At 36.9% G+C, this 23,331-nt stretch overlaps 1 protein-coding gene across 2 annotated transcripts in view; it reads left to right on the forward strand.

Moving 5' to 3' along the window:
- Positions 1–23,331, forward strand: part of PLCL1 (phospholipase C like 1 (inactive)) — a 344,844-nt gene that overhangs the window by 105,085 nt on the left and 216,428 nt on the right. The window lies entirely within an intron of this gene.

Raw genomic sequence — 23,331 nt, forward strand, 5'->3', positions numbered from 1 at the left:
CTTAGGAAAGCAAGTGTTTTTAGTGAAAAGGAGATGGATTTTGGAACCATTCATACTTCGGTTCCCTGGTGGATCTCTTCTTTCCTAGCTGCACGATTGATCACTGAAGATGCCCAAGCATTTTGTTCTGTAACCTTTGGTTTCATCTTCTGTAAAACTGTACCATTCTCAGAGGACTGTTTTAAGATTTAAGTGGACCATCTTGTCCTACTTGGGCAGGAATTAGTAGACACTCAACAAATATTAGCTCACCTTCTCCAAGGGCTTTACCCAAGCCCTCCTTTTACCCCACCACCATCTCAGAGACGATTGCTCCTTTTCTTGCCCTTTCAGTTTTTTTGTTTGTTTATTTTTATTTATCACCTCACCACAATATCTGGGTGAGAAACTCTGTTTCTTACTGCACATCAGTCTCTTCTCTACTTGATGGTCAATTGCTTTGAAGCAGAATCTTCATCCTATTCATCTCTGTTCTCACAGGCTTCTGATATCAAACCATATTCCTTTATTCCCGGCAACCCGAAAATATCCCCTTTCCCCTCAATTCCCTTAAACTTGAATTCCAGGTTAATTCAGAGTTAATTTCTTAACCTTTTCTGACCGACTTAAATATCCTGCAATAAATGATGTGAGAAGTAAATAGCTTAGTGTTCAATGTAATGCATATTACATTTAGTATTTACTTCAAAATAAAATAACTTGTGTTTCTATTATTGTTCTATAAAATGTAAGAGGGAAGCTAGAATAAAGATGATCTAGAAGTGGAAGCTTTATATTTTCATATAAAATTAATGGACAAGATGTTTATTTAAAGTAAACTAAGCCTGAACACATTGTGAAATGAATCACAATCCAGAATGTTGATATTTTGGGTATAATACACCTTATTCAAAAACTCCAAAAGCACACTGATTCAGTCATCTTTTAATAATACTTAAGTTTTGGGAGGCTGAGGCAGGCAGATCACTTGAGCTCACAATTTTGAGACCAGCCTGGGCAACATGGGGAAACCCCATCTCGACAAAAATACAAAAATTAGCTGGTTGCTTGCCTCTTTAGTCCCAGCTACTCTGGAGGCTGAGGTGGGAGGATCAACTGAGCCTGGGTAGGCTGAGGCTGCAGTGAGCTGTGATAGTACGACTGAGCTCCAGCCTGGGTGACAGAGTGTGACCCTGTCTCAAAAAAAAAAAAAAAAAAAAACTAAATAAAATAAAAAAATAAAGTTTAGCAATTTAGAAAAGAAAATATTTTTTTCTTGATTTTCGGATATTCCCTTTTATATTTGAGGGAATATCCGAAAATCAAGTTTTCTCCAAGAATAGAAAAAATAATCAGGTTTGCTTCAGAAATTATGGTTTAAATATTAATTAGAACTGCATAAAATATTGTACTTTATTTACCTTTGGAAGATCACCCATTGCTTCCAGGCATTAAGAGTATGAATTAGGCCAGGATTTGGGAGTTGCTAATACTGTTAATTATTCCCCTCTTTTCCTTCTCTTGTTTCTTTAGCTTCCCGTCCAATTTGTGAGGAATGCCTAATACCCTGAGTCTGGCACCTGAACACTTTTAGCATATAATATTCAGTAGGATAATAGATCAAGAGTTTTCAGTAAAAACACTGGGCATTTGCTCAGTGACCTGCAACGTAGCCTGTGCCTTTTGTCCCGAGTTCCAGTTTATGCTGCCCTTGAGTCCCTGTCAGAACACAGGGAGAAACATTCCCGACCCCCTGGAAAGCATTCCTTGCATGCATAGGAGTCTCTGGAAAGTTATACTTTTGAAGAAAATGGAGAGAGCCGCTACCACTTCATACATCTTAATGCTTCCAGGGTTATTTTCTAATGCCAGTCCCTTTAGACCTCCTTAAAAATACATTTGAGTCACAGCATTGGACACTTCCACCGGGAACACTGAATCTATATTAACTGCCTTAGCTATCACACGAGGTGATGGCTGGGAAGAAAGTGCTGTCTGGAATCCATCAACTTGGTTTTCTGACTAGGCAAGAAAAATGAAAAGCTTTCTCTTATGCTGGATCTTCAAATTTTTGTTTGGAAAATGTCTTCTGACTCCAACAATGTAAGCTGAAATATGTAGAGATAAAATGATGGGACCAAAGCTGAAAGTGTACATTTTGGCTTAATGAATAGGAAATGAATAGCTTCCCCTGTCACACGACTTCATGGGTGTTCTCTCTGGAGGCAGAAGTCACTTTTAGTTACTAGGAAAAAAAGAAAGTCAATGTGAAAACACTTGGAAGATATCCATGTATATGTTAAACATATTTGGACTCCAAGGGCCAGTTTGCCAAGTTAGAGTCCCATATGCTAATGAAGTTGCTAATTCTAGTCTCCACCAATGATATTCAACTGTGGGAAAAGGCTGCTTCGTCACTAAAGCCTTTTTAGCATAAAATGCAAGTAAAATAAAAGCAGCAGCAAAAAGCAACCAGTTTACAGGGGTGTTGCAAACTGACCTAAGCCAATGTGTCATGAGAAACAATTAGGTTCTTTCAATAAATAACATTTACCCATAGTTAGAGGTGGGCAGAGGTTAGCTATTCCACTACACATTCCCCTACCAGGTTACAATAAAAGCAAGACTTGATCAAATTTCATCATACATACAATGTTTAGATATTTTTAGGTAAACATTTATCAGACAGCTTGCTTTATAAACTTGAGGAAGTCTCAAATGATCAAGGAAGAAATGCTTTGTCTACTCATTGCATGAAAGATTTACTCAAGGCAGTAAGAATACTCTAGGGGAAGAACTCAATTAACTTTTTACCAGAATCCTCCAAACCTATGGCTGGACACAAACTATGGTAGTTTAGGGTTCAGCCTTGGACCCCATGGTGGAGGCAAAGTTTTCTCTTTCCTTTTCATAAAAGGGTAGGGAATGTCTTGGTTTTATATATATATATATATATATATTTAAACAATTCACCCATCTTGAATATACATTAATTTTGCCAGTGATAGTCTATTTTTAATATCCATTATACTAATTAATATGTTATTATTTTAATCAAGAAAAACTCATTTCTAACATTCATTGTGTTAATTAGTAAAGCCTCTGGCCAGACTAGAAATAGAGAGAGTTGAAGCATTTGTAGTAACCACTGATAGTGTGGTCTTTCTGATTAAATGTTAGCTAACCATCCCAGGAGTATGGATCCCCAATTAGGGTAACTGAAACACTTTAGGGTATATTAAGTTAATTTACACATTCGTAATGTTGGAGCATTTAAGAGTAAATCACAGACATCATGACACGGGTGTAAAGAAAAAGCAAAAAGTGAATATCTGATTTATATGGTAGTGAAAATATATAGGTCCTATTTGCTTTCACATTAAATTTTTATGTTAGTTTTTTTTTTTTTGAAGTTGAGTTTCATTCATGTAGTCCAGGCTGGGGTGCACTGGCACAATCTCGGCTCACCTCAACCTCCGCCTCTTGGGTTCAAGTGATTCTCCTGCCTCAGCCTCCTGAGTAGCTGGAACTACAGGTGCACGCCACCACACCCAGCTAGTTTTTGGTATTTTTAGTAGAGATGGGGTTTCACAATGTTGGCCAGGCTTGTCTCAAACTTCTGACCTTGTGATTTGCCCGCCTTGGCATCCCAAAGTGCTGGGATTACAGATGTGAGCCATTGTGCCCGGCCATATTTTTATGTTAAAATAGTCAGCACATGAAAGAGATACTGTTAAACAACTTTATCAAATAGCAGTCCTGTGTTGCAGGGTGATTTATTAAATCAGTTAAGTCAATAAACAGTTATTGAATACCTACTGTGTGAAGGGGTTACAGAGATGAGAGGACACAGTTCTTGTCTTTGGCTCACTTTAACTGATGTAAGTAGGACCACAACATAAGGCAATTGCTGCACAATGGAAGGGCACACCATTTATTACAGGTGAACAGGAGGCTCTGCAATAGTGGCCTGGAAGGGAGTAACACAGTGTCTGAGAAGGGCATGTTGTTTCCTCATAAATAACCTGGAACATGATTCATATTGTTGGAATTAAGAGTTGGATAAAGAAGCATTTATTTAAAACGTCGTCAGGGACATGGAGCTCTTCCCAAGGAGCCAAAATACCATTTAGAGTTCTAGAGATCCTGCATTCTTGTTTTGACTGTGTGCCCTGGATAGTTTGCAGTTCAGGTAAGAACAATTCCAACTTCCAGATGAGATTAGAGCCTAGAAGGGGTTTAATCTTCAAATCATCTGCTAACTTAAAAACAAAATTTGGAAACAGTAATGATTAACCTGATTAAAGCTGCTCTCAAGGATCAACCAGTAAAAGAAGTGATAGCGGTGTCAACAATACCACATAAAGTAGCAGGATTTGTATGTCAGCAGTCCCATTTTTCAAGATGCCAAGTCTAAATCTATTTCCTACCCATATTTAAATGAGGAGCCAGTTTTGGAGGAATTTTACTTGTCAAGTGTGAAAGAGAGGAAGAGTCAGAAGACACTCTTTCCAAGAATTCTGTGGATAAAAGGAGGTTTTTTTTTTTTTAAAACCAAACGTCAAAATTTTACTCTTCAGAAGGAGATTTTTTTTTTTTTAAGTCCGATGGCAGCAGGATGTGAGATTCCCAGTTCAGTGGTGCTGGGAGTTAAGCAGAATAAGGTGGAGATCTTTCTTCTTCATAGCATGTGCTCCTTTCACAGAAGCAGCTTGTTAATCGTCAGGAAGGATTTCAGACAACCTAGTGATGATTTCCAGCTCAACTGCTTCCCTTCCATGAGGCACTGATACCCTATTTGTGTGTGATAAGGTGATGATTTCCCTTTCATCTCAAAGCTCTGACTCAAGTGGTTGGAGGGGCTTGGTGATGCGAAGGCTGAGAGAGATACAGAGATGAAGGGTCATTTCTTTACCAATGACACTTCTTTAGGTATCTCGGTTTTATTGTTTCTAGAATTAGTATAAGATTTGTCAGAGGACAATAGGAGAAATAGCTAAGTTAGCATCAGACAATATACCAGCTTTAGTTGCTATAACTAAGAGCCTGGTAGGCATATGTCTGTGATTGCTTGTGGTCATATTAGTGCTGCAACTTGGAGATGTTGAAACCTTCCTTTGTCCTAACCATTAAATTCTTGAGGCAAAGATTGCCTAATTCTTCTCTGTGTTTTACTTGGTAGGAGTACATTTTCAGCATTCAGATAACATTATTTTGACTACTTATCAGTAATTTGTTTCATTCCTTTTCCACAGATAATATTTGTTTTTGGTAGTTTCCAAAAATGACTGATTTGGTGTTTCAAGTATTTTTAAGCACTGGGAAAGAATATAAGTTGTTTTTAGCTTTTTATCTTTCTAGTTTCTAGGCAGTGTGGATATTCCATACTGGTTAAGATTATAGGCTCTGGACTTAAACTCTCTGGATTCAGTAGTGGCTCAGTTACTTACTAGCTGTAAACATGGGCAAGTTTCTTAATGTTCTCTAGTTTTCAATTTTCTCATTTATAAAACAGAGATACTGATAGTATTTACATTTAGGGTTGTTGTGAGGAGGAAAGGGAATAATCCATGCTGTACACTTATATATGTACAATGCAGTCCATGCAATGGCACATAGTTAGCACTCAATATATATCATCATCATCATCATCATCTTCATTACCAGCAGCTGCAGCAGTTTAGAGACCAGGACAGAGTCATAGTTAAGAGAGCAGGCTTTCCGAGAAGGCCAATTCAAATTGCATACCAGATACTGCCCAAAAATAAGAGTGAAGGGAAAATCAAAGATGGACTCTGATGCCCGGTGCCCAGCAAAATGATGTAGGCTAAAAAGTTATTACCTGCTCAAATAAAAAATGGGCAAAAGAACTGAACAGATACCTCACTAAAAATATACATGATGACAAGCATATGGAAAGATGTCATTTTTGTCATTAGGGAATTGCAAATTAGACAAGATTAGGCATGTTCAAGGTACTATGGCTGTAGATGAGAATTGCAAATTAAACAACAATAAGAAACCACTGTACATCTATTAGAATGGCAAAAATCCAAAAAAACTGACAATACCAATTGCTGGCAAGGATGCAGAGCAAAAGGAACCCTCATTCATTGCTTCTGGGAAAACAAAATGGAACAGCCACTTTAAAAGATAGTTTGACAGTTTCCTACAAAGCTAAATATAGTCTTATCACACCAGAAATTGTACTCCTAGTTATTTACCAAATGGATTTGAAAACTTGTCTACACAAAAACCTACATGTGAATGTTTTGACAGCTTTATTAATAATTTCTGAAAACTAGAAACAACAAAAATGTCCTTTAATAGGTGATTAGATAAATTGTGGTATATCATAAAATAAAATATTATTCATTGATAAACAGAAATAGTTATCAAGCCACAAAAAGAAATGGATGAATCTTAAATGCATACTGCTAAGTGAAAGGCTACATACTCTATGGTTCCAATTATATGATATTCTGGAAAAGTGACTGTAGTAATAGTAAAACTATTAGTGGTTGCTGGCAGAGGAAGCAGGGTTGAGTAGGTGAAGTACAGAGAATTTTTTAGGGTGGTGATGCTATTTTGTATGATATTGTAATTATGGATATATGATACTATGTATTTGTTAAAACCCATAGAACTTTATAGTACACAGAGTGAACCTTAATGTATGCAAATGAAAAAATAATTTAAGGGGTTGGGGGATCCTAGGATTGAATGCAGAATGTGACAAGACAATAAAAGGAACCAAGGAAAAGGAACCAAAGCTCCTTATGTAAGTGGATGATTCTAGGACTGGGCAGGAGATGTACAAGATGAACCTGTAGTATCTTGTAGTGCCATGAAGTAAGGAAGAGCTTAAAACAAAACAATAACAACAACAAACAAATCCACAAGAATGGGTTATATCAAAGGGACCCAGGAGCCAACTGAAAGAGCTTCCAATGGCCAACAGTGGAACTGTTTGAGCAACAACATAAAGTAGTACTGGAACCTGCCCCACCGCCACCCCAAATAAAATAGATCCGTGAGTCCATACTGATATAAAGAGTACAGTGTGGAAAGGTGGGTTAAAGTAACTTTATAGTGGAGAAACCCGACAAAAACTAGCCAGGTGAGCAAGGTTAACCTCAACAGTGAGAAATCATTTGATAGTATATATTCTCTATACATACATATTTATCACTTGATATGACAAAAATGGCACCTTACCTCTGTTGTCTTCCTCCTCCAAACCCATAACCCCAGTCTGATCATGAGGAAAATATCAGATAAATCCCAGTTGAGGGACATGTTATATAATACTTGACCAGTACTCAAAACTAATAAGGTAATCAAACAGGATAAGAATGAGAAACTATCACAGCCAAGAGGAGCCTAAGGCGGAGACATGTCAACTAACTGCAGTGTGGTTTCCTGGATGAGAGCCTGGAACAGAAAGAGGGCGTTAGGCAAAAACTAAGGAAATTAGAAGAAAATATGGATTTTAGTTAATATATCAGTAATAGTTCATTAACTATAAAAACATGTACCATAATATGTAAGATATAAATAGGAGAAACGGAGTGTGGACTATATAGGAACTCTCTGTACTATTTTCATTATTTTTCTACAGTCTGATACTGTTCTAAAAATTAAAGTTTATTATAAAAAATAATGGTCCATTTAAAAGAAGATTTTTAACAAGGGTAAAGTTGGCCAGGCACGGTGGCTCATGCCTGTAATCCCAGCACTTTGGGAGGTTGAGGCAGGCAGATAGCTTGAGCCCAGGAGTTTGAGACCAGCCTGGGCAACATGGCGAAACTCAATCTCTGCCAAAAAAATCCCAAAAAACAAAAAACGAAAAATTAACCAGGTGAGGTAGCGTGCACCTGTAGTCCCAGCTACTAGGGGAGCCTGAGGTGGGAGGTTCACTTGAGCTTAGGAGGTTGAGGCTGCAGTGAGCTGTGATTGCACCATTGCACTCCAGCCTGGGCAACAGAGGGGGACCCTGTCTCTCTCTCTCTCTCTCTCTCTCTCTCTCTCTCACACACACACACACACACAAAGTAAAATAATGACTCACATACAGATATAAAAATTATTATAGTGTTAAAAGATTTTACTTAATTCATAATGAAGGAACAAGGCAGATGCTATAACTAGTTTAAAGATAAATCCAAAGATCAGATATATTTATAGATCAAAAATATTGAAATGAACATGCAAATGGAGGCAAAACTAGCTTCTTTTGCTGGGAGGAAAGCAAGTCAATTTAACCTCCACTGGACAGGACATAATGTGCATGTCTATAGACAAGAATTGTTTTGTATTGCAATCAGTTACCTATAATTTATAGAGTTGTAAGACAACACCCATAGGGTCAGAATCAGATACCCAGAAGGATGTTTTCTAGACAATGTATAGTTTTGTACTGAAGCACAAAGATTTCCTTACAGGGCATTTACCCACATGTGGTTTACTATCATGATGTTTTAACATAACTAAAAAAATGAAAATCAAGATAGTTATTGGAAGCTCCACCTCCTAGACAATTCTAATGATGTTCCTGTGTCTTCAAAACCCCCACTCATTGACTTCCTTTATAGTTGTCATTAGTTCTGTTCCAAAATATTTTGGCTGTCTGCCTTCCTAACACAGAGTAAGAATGCATTTCCTAGCCTCTTTGAAGTTAGGCATATGACTTGTAATCACCAATGATACAAGAGAGGAAGTGACTTATGTTCCTTCCAGGAGGAAATTTTAAGGGCTGGTACAAGGTTTGCTGCATTTCCTTTTCCTGCCTGCATGAATGGAGAAATATGTGTCCAAATGGAGCTTCTGTATGCCTGATTCTCTGAGTGACTAAGAAGAGTAGAGCACTCTCCTGATGACCTGTGTTGACCTTGAAGCATGAATGAGAAATAAACTCATTGTATTAAGTCTCCGGAAGAAAATGACAAGTTCTTAGATTGCTTGGGTTTGAATCCTGGCTACACACCATTTACTAGTTGTGTGATCTTGGGCAACTTCCCTAACCTCTTTGTGCTTTGATTTCCTTATCTGGAAAATGAGGGTAATAATAATGCCTAGCCATAGGGTGGTCATGAAAATGAAATAAGATCATATATATTGTCTTCTGGCACAAAGTCAATAGCAACTGGGTTATTGTTTATCCATTGGTCTTTTTGACTCTGCAACTCAAAATTTATCAGTGGTCTCTCAAATTAAACTTTTGAATATGAAACATTAATCACAATGCTGTTCAGAATGGCACAGCTATTTCTACAGGGGAGAGTGAAAGGGACAGCTGTTCCACAGACTGTCGCAGAATGCTCATTGGAAGACTTGTGTGTATCATCTTTCTCTCCAGTGCTTTTGATGTTGAGTGGTTTGTGAAACATGAAGAAACTGGACACTACCATGTAGCATGGGATGCTACATCAGTGACAAGCAGAGGACAGAGTGCCTGAGGAAGACTGAGATTTCTTTCTTGGAATTGGAAATTATTACTATTTTTCTAGCTCCTTTGAAATGGTAACTTCATATTTTGAAAAAATTATTAACCAAATGGCTGCTTCATTTTATTGTAACATTTCTGATGAGTGAAACAATTGAAACTAATGGAATGATTGCAAAATAGAGTAAGTATATAATAACATATGCAAAAGTACCTAAGGTTGCTTGCATAGGTTTATGCTGCTCAAATTATTATAGTTCTTACAGACAGTGTCTAGTGTAAAAAGATACACCTGCTGTGGTCTTGTGCCCTCTGAAGAATATATGTAGAACTAAGGGTGAAATGACTTGGCATATTTTCTATAACTTTGTTGCAGCTGTTTTCCAAAAGTGGGCAAATATCCAGCATTATTTGCAAGCCAGTGTAATGTTCTTTGCAAACCATGAAAGCCTTTCGTATTTTGATTTATGAGCAGTTTAATTTCCCAGCTCAATGAGAAAGGCTATGGAGATGAAACTGAATGTATACTTATGCCTTTAGTATCTAGTGATTGTACAGTCATGTGTCGCTAACGACAGGGCATTGTTAGGCGATTTTGTCGTCATACAAACATCATAGAGTATACTCACATTGACAGACTTAGATGGTGTAGCCTACTACACACCTAGGCTACATGATACAACCTATTACTCCCAGGCTACAAAGAATGCAGCATGTTACTGTACTAAATACTGTAGGCAATCGTAACACAATGGTATTTGTGCATCTAAACATATCTAAAAATAGAAAAGGGACAGTAAAAAATACAGTATTATAATCTGTCATATATGAGGTTGGTTGTTGAACAAAGCATTATGTGGTACATGACTGTATTTCTTCTGAAAATTTGGTTTATATTGAATGATAGCAAACCAGCATCTATCAGTTGCTGAGTGTTACTTATAATGGCATGGAACCTATGAAATAGGAAAACAAGAGGCACCTCTATTAATTAGTGGGGGTCCTTTTCAAAGTTTCGGGTGAAAAATTACTGGTTGTGGTAAGAATGTATGCCTTGATTATAAATATTGGCGTGGAAAAATGTCCTCATACTTAATTCAGGTGGATATAAGCTTTTATAGTTGAATTAAATAAATGGATAAAAGTTCAAAAAATATAAATCAAATTTAAATAAATAAATAAGCATTTCTTTACCTAATACTTGGAGAAACAAGCATACCTGTACTTACCCACCAAAATCTCTATTTCCATGACTTAATTTCTATGCACACTCCACTCTTGTTCCACCTCTGTACCTTTGATCACACTGTCTCTCTCACCTGACATACACTTCTTTGAGTTTAATGTACAACAGAAATTGCATATCTTTTCTGAAATATCAGAAAACTGAAATCCAGTTCACACTGTTATTTCTCTCATCAGAATTTTTACAACTCTTTTACTGGGTATCTCATAATATAACAGTCATGAAAACTTGTGTTATTATCTTTATATTTCATGTTTCTATATTTTCTCCTTTTGTATTTGGGTGGTGTTAGTGAAGGAAAGTGCCCTATCTAGAAGAATTCTAGGTACAGATAGAGACAAGTGCAGGTTGATTGATAAATTCTTGAGAGCAGTCATATCACAAATACACAAACATCTTTTCAGGTGAACCCTCCACTGGTATTGACAATAGAGAAAGCTCTGAGAAATTCACCTTTAGATTTGAGTTAATTTGAGTTGTGGTAAATCTTAGTAACAACAACAAACAGTAGCACTAAAATGTATGTAGATGCATTAGGCTAAGTATTTTATGTGTATGAATCTATTTAATCTTTACAACAACCCTATGAGCAATACTATTATTATTGATACAGCACTTTATAGACCAGGGAACTGAAGTACAGAGGGCTAAACTTGTTTAATGAAGCGCTCACAGGGTCGAGACTGGCTCCAGTTCACTGTTGAGCACTGTGCAGGCCTGCCTGTCAGCACAGGGAGAGCAACAGTTGAATTTAGCATCTTTCTTATCTGGGGGGGTCATGAGTAGGAACGTATTCATTATATTCTGAGGACTTAAGTGGTTGACTGAAAACCCAGAGCATTTCAGATATTACATCTAGAGTTTTTAAATGTTACATTTAGATATTACATTTAGGGTTTCCATAATATTTGAGAATAATCTAGAACTGATCATAGAATAAAGTGAAAGGAATGCAAATTTCTAGCTGATTCCCTACCCATTTGTTGAATAAATTTGGGCAATCAAACAATTCTGAAATGTAGCATAATATTATGGCTTTGGTTTTTAAGATGGAAAAAGTGATTTGTAAATGAAAAGATTAAGAATCATTTTTTTACTTTTCCTGATGGGCTTTTGTGGACACTGTTGTAGTTCTCAATAATCTTGAATTTATGAATGTGCCGGCTAGGAAATTATCAACACCACATGCTGTTTCCCACACTGAAAACTTTTAAGTATTGAGAAAAAAAATCTGTATTTATATGGGTGATAAAGTGAAAAATATAAAATAAAATTTTCAGAGTTGTGAGGGATTTGTTTATGTGCTATAGAAGTATATTGGAGAAGTTTTAAAAACTGGTTAGTTAAAAAAAATCAGTTAGCTTGAATTTTGAGTGAGGTGGTTCAGTTCTAGCTAGTGGATTGCTTGATCATCAACATTTAGCTTCTGAGAAGAAATTTCTTCCCAAGTGAATACAGTAGACTCTTGGCTTTCCCAGATTTAACATTTTCAGTTTCTATTATTTGGGAATGAACTTTAAGCTCTTCAATGTGGTGATTTGTAATTGTGTCAAATCATAAATATGACAGTGAGAATGCAAGACTAATTTGTTGGAGCCACTCCCAGCCAAGGAGAAAGCCTGTACCCACATCTTCTCAAGTGTGTATCTTATGGAGGAAATCATATGTTGTAGTGGTATTTACAAAAGCCTGAGGACATCCATCACAAATGTTAATGGTCTGCTAGTTGTACTTAAACTACAACTTTTCTCCATGCACTCACTGACACTCCCTCCCTCCCTCCCTCCCTCAGACCTCTACACCAGAGCCTCCTGCCAAACCTTCCCACACCTTTGTCATTAACCCTTTTTATTTCAATCTCTCTTTTAGCTGGAGGCCTGATTTTTCTACTCAGTTTTAAATGCTCTTAAGTATCATATTTTGTCACTCTATTTGTAGCACATCTGTCCTTTCTTCTGGATCTTAAATACATTCTGAATGAAATTCAGTCTTGTTTGGAAGGTCAGCTTTCCTTCTATTCAAACCATGTTTGTCAGTTATGGCTTTTGGTTTGTCTTTGAGGGGGTCTTGTTTTCCCTCTCATCTTTATGAATCCTTACTTGCTGCTCTGCAACATATGTAAATTTCTTGTTCACAGCATGTCAGCAAATAACTTGTCAAGCTTCAGTGGCTCACTGTGATTTTTTTGTACCTCCAAAGAGTATATGAGTAGATTCAATAACGTGCTGTAGAGCCCCAAACCAACCCTGTGGGAGAGGTCAGAGTTACCCTCAGATTTTGTAGTAGAGACTCAGGAATAAGTAGTGACACATAGACAGAAAATATCAGAATGTGACAAGCAATGGCTGAACCCACTTGTGGATTTTGCACTGCCATTTTACCTCTTTAGGCAAAATAAGAGGTTTCTGTTTCTGAGCCTAGTCTATTCCCTTAGAACCTTTCCATGTTATCCTTTATCTTTATGCAATGTTTCCCATATGTCAGCCATTCATGGCCATTCACCGCCATTCACCATCCCATTTTTTGTTATGAGCTTTCAAACTCAAATTATAATTTACGTGATATTTAAAAAATTTGTCTCTTTAACTTTGTATTCATTTGATGTTTCTCCTTCTTACCGTGACCGTAAATAAAAACCCACTATCACATGCCACGAACATAAATAAGATCAAAAGTAGTATTTTTATCATTTGTCTACTATTGGCCTGTGCATTTGCTGAAACTGCAGCCTATTGTTTCTTTCTTGAAACTGGGGAGCAGGAAGCCTTCTGGTTATCAGTTGCTGCAAAACAAGCCACCCAAAACTTAGTGGTTTAAAATAATACTTTATTACTATCACTCACATTTTTGTGGGTTGACTTGGCTATCCTGTGGTACTCGTTTGGGTTTGGCATGAGGTTTCATTTGACAGCTGGGGCAGGGATTATCTGAAGGCTTGATTGGGCGGGATGTTCATGGTGGTTGTCTTATTTGGCTGGGCAAGGGCTGCTACCTGTTAGCTGGGACCGCCTGAAGCTATTTCCTATAGTGCCTACACGTTGCTTCTTCATATGGTTTGTCATCACATGTGGCAGCTAAGTTCCAAGAATGAGTGCTCAAAGAAGTCTTCGTGGACACTGAGGTTTCTTAGGATCTAGGCTCTGAAGTCCCACGACATCTTAACCACTTCCTATTGATTTAGTCTGGTTCAGATTCAAGGAAAATAGTAGGGAAGAATTTGTGGCCATCTTTTATCTATCACAGTTATTGTCAGAGGGGTGTTAAAGAATAGCAAACTTAAATGTTCTTAGTGATGTAATCAGAGGGATTGAAAGAGAACTGAAAGGGGAATGGCATTCTACCATGTCATTTAATGTTATTTAATTCTGTCTCCATTCATTACTTTAACTCATCTTGGCACCACCAATGTCAGTGAGCCCCTCCTCAATGTATTCACCCTCTTCTGTGATGCTTCATATCTCTTTCCTTTGGGATTTCAAGAAGAATTTGGTTGATATGTTCTTATATCATTTTGAGGGTTACCTTCTGTCTTTTCCTAATGCTAAAAATACAAAGAAGAAAGGTAGAAAAGCAAAAGTAGCATTGTAATGAACAAAATTAGTGTTTTCAAGGCAAACAGCCAAGTATTACATAAGTCAACTCACAGGGCATTTTTACAAAAATTCTGGAGAAATGGCTATGCTGGTTTCCAGATTTAGAAACCTCTCTGGCTCACTTGAAAGGACTACTTGGGAGGAGGGATCCTATTACTAGACACCTTCCTTCATGGGTCAAACTTTTGATTCAAGTGTGCATGGGTGAGATACTACGATGAAATAATTTGAGTGTCAAAATCTATGTTTATTATGGAAAACTTTAAGGTTATATGGTTTCTCAGGAATAACCCAAACAGACACTGATGATTAGCATTAGTGACGTTATGGCCAGATTATGTGAAAATTGACAAGCAAATATGGTGTAGTTTTCACCTCTTTTAGGAAAAGCACAAAGAAGGATCCATTTTGTGAAAAATGCACAAACTCTTAAGGTTAAATTTAGAACCAAGGGTCATTTTTAAATGAAGTTTGATGGTATGATTTTTTTGACTGGTATATTGCTTTATATCTGCATCTAGTCATTATATGCATATATTTCAACCAAAGGTATACAGTTTTAGAAACTTCCTTTCATCAAGTTTCAATTTTTCCTTTTGCATTTATTGCTCAATACATGATTAGTCATGAGTAAGCATCCAGAATGATATATGTATTAGCTCTTCACTTTGGACAAGAAATTTCTTCCAATTTATATAATCACTCAACATGACTTAATTGTCATGGTTAAATCTCCTTGACTCTGTACTCAGTGGCATTAAGCAAGCAAATGTTGCTTATTTTTCACTAAGGACTAACTATGAAGAGCTGTTAGGAGCCTCTAGGAAGTTAACTTACACGAAAATTCTCTCTTGACCCCATTATACTTTTAAAGAAGTATAGATACTAGCCAATGCTGGGAATATGTCTTAGATAAATATTCAAGATGCTCTGAGTGGAATCTGTGCTAACATTATTACCACTGGTATAGTTTTTGCTCTGAAGATTTATGAAATGAATTATTATTTTGAAAGTGTTAAGCACTGTTAGGGACCTCTCTTTTTTTTTTTGACTTGGACTGGATCCCACAATTCTAAAAGTATTTATGAAAACAATATGATGAAATGTTAATGATGGAAGTGTATCCTTGAACTTTGATTTTAAAAAGGTGTTAAATCACTGATGAGTCCTTGTCTTCACCTTTGCTTAGTTCCAAGATTAAACTCAGTCATAAACATGATATTTATAAAGAGTTTCTCATAACTTAGATATTACAATAGTAAATGAAACAACAGAATTGATTCACAATTATGTATACAACTCAGCACAACAATGCAAAAATAAATATGCCTAGAAAAATATCTGGAAAAATATACCACCATGTCAATAGTCATTGCCTTCTGTTTGGATTATATTGTTTCCCCTTTGGTAATCTTTTTCTTTACACTTTTCTTTAATTTTTTCAACTTTTCTATAATGAAAACACTTTAGCATTGGCATGTGTCACTTAACTAAATGAGATTCTGTGATTGCTAATGTATATGCTTCAGTGAATTGTTAGTTTTTAAATTATGTTAATGAATAAACAGTTTCCAGGCCAGTCATTTTCTAGCCTCATTAATGCCATAGTGACATTTGTTATGCTGTACTGCACGATTTTATATAAGAGACTTGAGCATCCTTGAATTTGGTATCCTTCTGGGGTCCTGGAACCAATCCCCCATGGATATGGAGGGCCGACTGTAAACGCCTTCTCCTGATATGGGTTTTATACATTTGTATCAGCAGTCTTATAAACACCCTAGAAGGTAGCTCCACCTTCCAGAAGATGAGGCAGCATGCTCCTTAACTGTTGAATGAAGATTCTTTCCTGTTTCCACTCTTTGTTTGGTGGGCAGGAAGGCTCCTGCTCTTCACTTGGAAGTGGCTGCAGCTCAGTTATTAGCAGATAAGCAGGAGTGGCCTGGCCATTTCTGTGACTCACAGTGACTTAGTGGGATTCACATCAAGAATTCCTTCCTTTTCTCTTGACAGTTTTCAGGTACTTCAGAAGGTTAGGTAGAAGGGATATGAGTGATTAAGATATATTTTATAGGAATAATTGAAAGCTGGGCATTTGATGTGTTTTGATTTTAGAACAGAGTACTGGACAGCTTCACATTTGGATTCTGGGCAGGTATGAATTCTAATGAGAGAGTTAAAATTAGTGCTAGGTAACTAGTAAAGTAAGTGACACAGAGACTTTCCTTTAGTTCTTCGTCCATCTTTGTTTCTTATTCGTCGACTTGCATTGCCTCAACCTTTCTCTACTCTATCAGTGTGAGGTTATAGAATAATAGAGAGAAAAAGAAAACAAAAATAACATACTTAATTTCAATTTATTTATTGAATCAAACATTACCTAAAGTTGTTCTTTTGACATTTTTTCTCCTGTGATACACAGATGTCTCACTGAGTATCAAATAGAGGGAAAAAGTCATTCCCATGGGGTGAATCTGCATGGAAGAGTGTGCATTAATCTGTGCAAATGCCTACTAATCTTGGAACTTCTGAAGTAAAGAAAAATCCATTACTACTGCTCTATATAAATATTAACAACCTAAAAGTAACTTAAGTGATCTGCAATGGAATATGTGCCATTTAGATCTTTTAACTACTTCACACTTTCATAAGACTTACCACATATCCCAACCTCCCACTTTAAATAGACGTTTTTGAAAATATCAGTCAAGGAGAATCTTTAATTACTACATTGCTTCAGGGAAACATACAATTTTGGTAATAAGAAACACTACTTCAACAGATCTGTTCTTCACAAAATAGAGTACATGCAAATGATATGACTGAACTCAAATTCAGATGTTTGGCAGTTGAGCTATTTGGTGAAATGTCTTGAGGGAAAGATCTTTGGGTTCTTTTATACTTGATGACTTTAAATCTGTGAAAACTAAGGGGTTAAAATAAAATGAAATAACTTGGTCTTTTGTTTTTCTTCTTAATAGTTTATTGTGTAAAGAGGCCTCGTTTTCCTACTATACCTTATTCTTTGATGCTTTTCATTTCCTTGTATGTTTTGGAAAAATAATGTATGTTCATAGAACTCTAGGCACCATACAGCGACCATTGGTCAGGCCTTCTGAGCTGCAACACACTGCAGATGTGAGGAAGAATTGTAATCAGTAGGTCATCTGCCTGTATAATTTTCAGGGAGCCATCTTGCTCCTACCAGGACACATATGGAGGGGCACGTTTGCAATTTTATTAATAACATTTTTAACTCACAAAAGTTCCCACATAAGGAGGCCAGCACTGTCAAAGTTCTTTTTTCTATCTGGGAAGCGCTTATTTGGTTTATTGTGCCTTCTATGATCTTGTTTTCTATAAAGATAGGCTGCTGAAAGTGGTAGACAGTTACTCTTTACTCTATGCCCTATTCTACATCAGTGCTGAATGAGCAGGGGCTGTGGACAGAAGGTCATGAGGGAGGGGTCAGTTGGAGTGTGGCAGGGCAGGTAAGTGAAGGGTTTGGGCTAAGTCACATTATATGCTCACCCTCTTAAGTTTCGTATGGTAAATTCCAGCTGGAATAAAAATAAGAGCCATTTTGATGGGAAAAAGAAACTGGGAGGTGTCTCGGAAGGGAAGATAGAGCCTAAGAAGCAGTATCTATTGCTAGCAACAAAGCCTGGGCTCCCTTTGCCCCCATAAAAGTGTTTAGATCTGGTCGGTGAAAGTCAGACTTAAACTTTCCTCACCCACCTCAGAGCAGCACTCTGGAATAGTTGCTATCATTTATAGTGCTCTGAGGATATTTCAGGGTTTTGTTTTTTTCTTTAAAGGATAAAGTTATTGATAGAACTATAATTACAAGGAGGCTCAGCTGTTGCTGTAGGTGGTAACAACTTATAAGGCAGTCTACACTGGCTGATCTTCAATTAAATTATTCATTTCTGCATGCAAATTCCACCCATTCTTTTCCTTTTTATGGCAGAAGCTACCACTACCTTTATACAAATGATCTTGGTGGGGTTCCTGTCTTCCTGTTTGGAGATGGCCTTATTGAGTATGATTCAAGAAATAAACAGACAGACCTCTTGCCTTCCTCATACCAACCTACAACCATCCAACCAACCAACCACCCACCCACCCAACCAACCATCCAATCACCCAACCAACCAATGATCTAACCTTTTCATAGGACAGAGGGCTTTATTCCCAGTTTTAAATTCAGTGGGAAGCATAAAGGACTACGATAAAATTATTTCTTGAATGTCTTATTACTACACAGGTCAGTTGAACATGAAAGGGGAAGTGGAGAGGTTTAAATTGTTAAGGTTAAAATTGTCAAAATTGGAGGGCTGTGGTCATTTTACATAATTTACATATGTATATTCAATTTTGTTTAAGGCTAGATTGTAAAATATCCTGCATAGAGCAGAACTGGACTATTTTAAAGGAAATTCTTTTGAATGGGTAATGAGCAAGACATGATGTGACCAAAGGATCTGAAAAACTGCCAATTTCTCAGTTTTAGGCTTCTGTGATCCTCCCCATACTTTCTCTGTTGGGTCATTGCTACTCATATTGATTGCACGGTCCTCTGATACTCACTCATTCCACAGTTACCATCTGATGAGATGTGGCTAGTTTCAGTGCTCTGATTCTGTTGAATGAGATTATGCAGGGAACTTGGGTATTTTCTTCAGCTTGTGGTGGTTTAGGAATTGCTGTCTAGGACCTCTTTTTATACTGCACTGAACACAGTTATTTCCCATTTTGAGGTACTTACGCTTTTTTGACAACTATTTTTTAAAAAATTAATTTAATTTTAAGTTCTGGGACACATGTGCAGGACGTGGAGGTTTGTTACATAGGTAAACATGTGCCATGGTGGTATGCTGTACCTGTCACCCACCACCTAGATTTTAAGTCCTGCATGCATTGACTATTTCTCCGGATGCTCTCCGTCCCCCTACCCACCAAACCCAACAGGCCCCAGTGTGCTGTTCCCCTCCCTGTGTCCACGTGTTTTCATTGTTCAGCTTCCGCTTATAAGTGAGAACATGAGGTGTCTGGTTTTCTGTTCCTGCTAACTCACTATTTTACATGTGTATAGAAAGGCGTTTTTAACTTACTTTAACTCAAGATCAATTTCTTAGTCACCTACTATGCACAAGACACTATTCCAGGTATTGCAAGAATTAAAAGGTAAGTGAGACATGGGCTGTGGCAGTAAATTGGTATTAAAGCAGGGTTGGGAGATGGCATTCAGAATGGTGAAGAAATATAAGAGCATGTTAGGTACTTCACTGTGAGTGTTAAAAGGAAAAAGAGATCACCTGAAATTGGGAGGCATCCTGATTTGCTTAGGTCTGCTGGTTTTGTTTTGGTGAGGTTTAGGGCCAATCAACAAAAACTTAATACAACAAGTTAGAATTTCATAAAGGAAATAGTTTAAAGTATCTACTGCTAGAAACAAAGTATGTGTGAGAGGAGCAGTTATTGGCTGTCTGCTTTTTAAAATGCTTGCCCTTGACTTAAAGGTATGAAAAGAGAATTTTAAAAAATTTCAGTGAGTGTGGTGGGCACTATATCCTAGTTGATTCTTAATTATTCAGGAGCTAAATATCAAGTTGGAGAATTATCTAAGTTGTTCTCTTTTTCTCTTTCTTTTATTCCTGACTCCCATCTGATCTTTGTGTTGTTTCTTTTTTTTTTCTTTTCTTTTTTTTTTTTTTTTGAGACGGAGTCTCTCTCTGTTGCCGAGGCTGGAGCGCAGTGGCGCGATCTCGGCTCACTGCAAACTCCACCTCCCGGGTTCACGCCATTTTCCTGCCTCAGCCTCTCAAGTAGCTGGGACTACAGGCGCCTGCCACCACGCCCAGCTAATTTTTTGTGTTTTTAGTAGAAACGGGGTTTCGCCGTGTTAGCTAGGATGTGTTGTTTCTATATACTAATTGCCTCAGAGCTGGTAGAAAGGAAAATAACAAGATTAATAGATTAATTGCAAATCTTTAGCTATATTAAGGAAAAGGCTGTGATATTTGGGCAAAATGAGGGTAATTGGTGAATTGACTATTTGTTCTGGTTCATTATCATCGTGGATAATTGAGAGCTAATGGAAGTCATTGGAACTGGGCCTGCAGGGTGATTTAAGATAAGGATGTTTCTTAAGGGTGGGAAGAAAGTTCTTGATGTGATACAGTACAGAGCTCTTTCTTATTCTATATTAAATGCTCATAATGGTAGACTGGATAATTGTCACAAGCTATGGCCTCTATAATAATTTTGTAAAGTCTTACTTTCTTCCTTTCTATATATTTTTTGGGTAGAGTATTTAAATTACTGCGCTTAAAATAAACTTCCTGGAAGAGTAATCTGGGTTAAAAATGGTTATAGCTGCAGAAATACATACTGTGAATTGCTCCCGGAAATCTGTACGGCAAATGTAAGAGCATTTTGGCTCAACACACTTAACTCTAATGCATCTCATCCAATTAGAGTTTATGGCAACTGTCATTCAATATTAGCAGCTATACTTAAAATATGAGTGTTTTAAAATGATTGTGTTTATGGTTCCTTTCTTATCTCAGTAAAAACAGTTTGGTTTGCCAGCAAGTTTTTTTGTTTGTTTGTTTTTTGTTAGGTACCTTCTAGGTTGTAAATGGACAGGAAGCTGTCTATCAAGAGATTTCTTTCTTCAGCTCTTTTAAAAGTAGTGTGAGCTGGGGATGATATATAATATGATAAAATACCTAATGGATCCCTGAATCCACTTTCATTGAGTTCATGGAAGTTTGTAAATGTGCAGCTGTAGTGGCAGAGTGTTTATTAGTGCTGAGAAGATCACTGTTCTTGCTTTTGACTTTGTGAAGTCGGCATATTCACATCCACAACGCCTTTCTTGTAACCATAGCAACCAAGACAGAAGGTTTCTTTTTTTCTCTCTCATATTCAAAAGCACTATTAAGATGATTGATTTTTTTTGAATGAGGTATTTGCAGATAAGAGAGGCATACACTTAAATTCTGACCTCTGGATAAGTTTTTTTTTCTTTGTTAGGAAAGAAAAATATTTTATAGTTGACAAATAAAAACATTTTATAGGTGACAAAAATTGTATATATTTATGGTATACCAAGTAATGTTTTCATATATGTATATGTTGTGAAATGATTAAATCAAGCAAATTAACATATCAGTCACCTCACATACGTATCATTCTTTGTGAGAACATTTAATATCACTTTTACTTCTGTACAGCAAAAGAAACTATCAACAGAGTAAACAGACAACCTATAGAATAGGGGAAAATATCTGCAAATTCTGCATCTGACAAGGGTCTAATTTCAGAATCTAAATGAACTTAAATTAACAAGCAAGAAACAAACAACTCCATTAGAAAGTGGGCAAAGGACATGAACAGACACTTTTTCAAAAGACGACATACACTCGGCCAACTAGCATATGAAAAAATGCTCAACATCGCTTGTCATTTGAGAAATGCAAATCAAAACCACGATGAGATACCATCTTACACCAGACAGAATGGCTGTTATGAAAAAGTAAAGAAATAACAGGTCCTGGTGAGTTTGCAGAGAAAAGAGAACACTTATACACTGCTGGGGTGGGAATGTAAATTAGTTCAGCCACTGTGAAAAGCAGTGTGGCAATTTCTCAAAGAATTTAAAACAGAATTACCATTCTGTATACACCCAAAGGAATATAATTAATTCTGCCCTAAAGACTCATGCACATGTATGCTTATGACAACAATATTCACAATAGCAAAGACATGGAATCAACCTAAATGCCCATCAGTGGTAGACTGGATAAAGAAAATGTGATGCATAGACACCATAGGATGCTATTAATATGTAACCATAAAAAGAACAAGATCTTGTTCTTTGCAGCAACATAGATGGAGCCAGAGGCCATAATCCTAAGTGAACTAATGCAGGAACATAAAACCAAATACTGCATATTCTCACTTATAAGTGGGAACTGAACATTGAGAACACATGGACACAAAGGGGAACAACAGACACGGGAACCTATTTGAGGGTAGAGGGTGGGAGAAGGGAGAGGATCAAAAAACTACCTATCGGGTACTATGCTTATTACCTGTGTGACAAAATAATCTGTACACCCAACCCCTGTGACACGCAATTTACCTATACAACAAACCTGCATGTGTACCCCTTGAACCTAAAAGTTAAAAGAGAATCTCTCTTAGTGAATTTCAGCTATACCATATGTTATTACAGACTATAGTCACCATGCTATACAATAGATCTCCCAAACTTATTTATTCTATCTGACACTTTGCACCCCTTGACCAACATCTCCCACCTACGCCAATTCCCAGTGTCTGGCAGCTGTCATTCTACTATCTACTTCTAAAGTTCAGCTTTTTTAGATTCCACATATAAGTGAGATCATGCAATATTTGTTCTTCTGTTCCTAGCTTATTTCACTTAGCATAATTCCTCCAGGTTCATTCATGTTGTCACAAATGACAGGATCCCTTTTTTCCAGCTGAGTAGTATTCTATTATGTGTATGTATACATATATTAAACACCCCCCCCTCACATTTTATCCATTCATGCGTTGATGGACACTTAGGTTGATACCGCACCTTAGCTATCATGAATAGTGCTGCAGTGCATGGAGTGCAGATATCTCTTCAGCATATTGATTTCATTTCCTTTAGATGTACACCAACAAGTGGTATTGCTGGATTATATGATAATTCTATTTTTAATTTTTTGATAAACCTCCATTGTTTTCCATAGTGGCTATATTAATTTATATTTCCACCAACAATGTACAGGCCTTTCCTTTTTTCTGCATATCTTTCCAACACTTATCTGTTGACAATAACTATTCTAATGAGCGTGAGGTAATATCTTATTTTGGTTTAATTTGCATTTTCTTGATGATTAGTGATGTTGAACATGTTTTCATATACCCGTTGGCCATTTGTATGTCTTTTGAGAAATGTCTGTTCAGGTCTTTTCCCTGTTTTAAAATTGAGTTATTTGTTTTCTTGCTATTGAGTTGCCTAAGTTTCTTATATATTTTGAATA

Source organism: Gorilla gorilla, chromosome 11 (assembly GCF_029281585.2).
Source record: "Gorilla gorilla gorilla isolate KB3781 chromosome 11, NHGRI_mGorGor1-v2.1_pri, whole genome shotgun sequence".
NCBI classification, from domain to species: domain Eukaryota; kingdom Metazoa; phylum Chordata; class Mammalia; order Primates; family Hominidae; genus Gorilla; species Gorilla gorilla.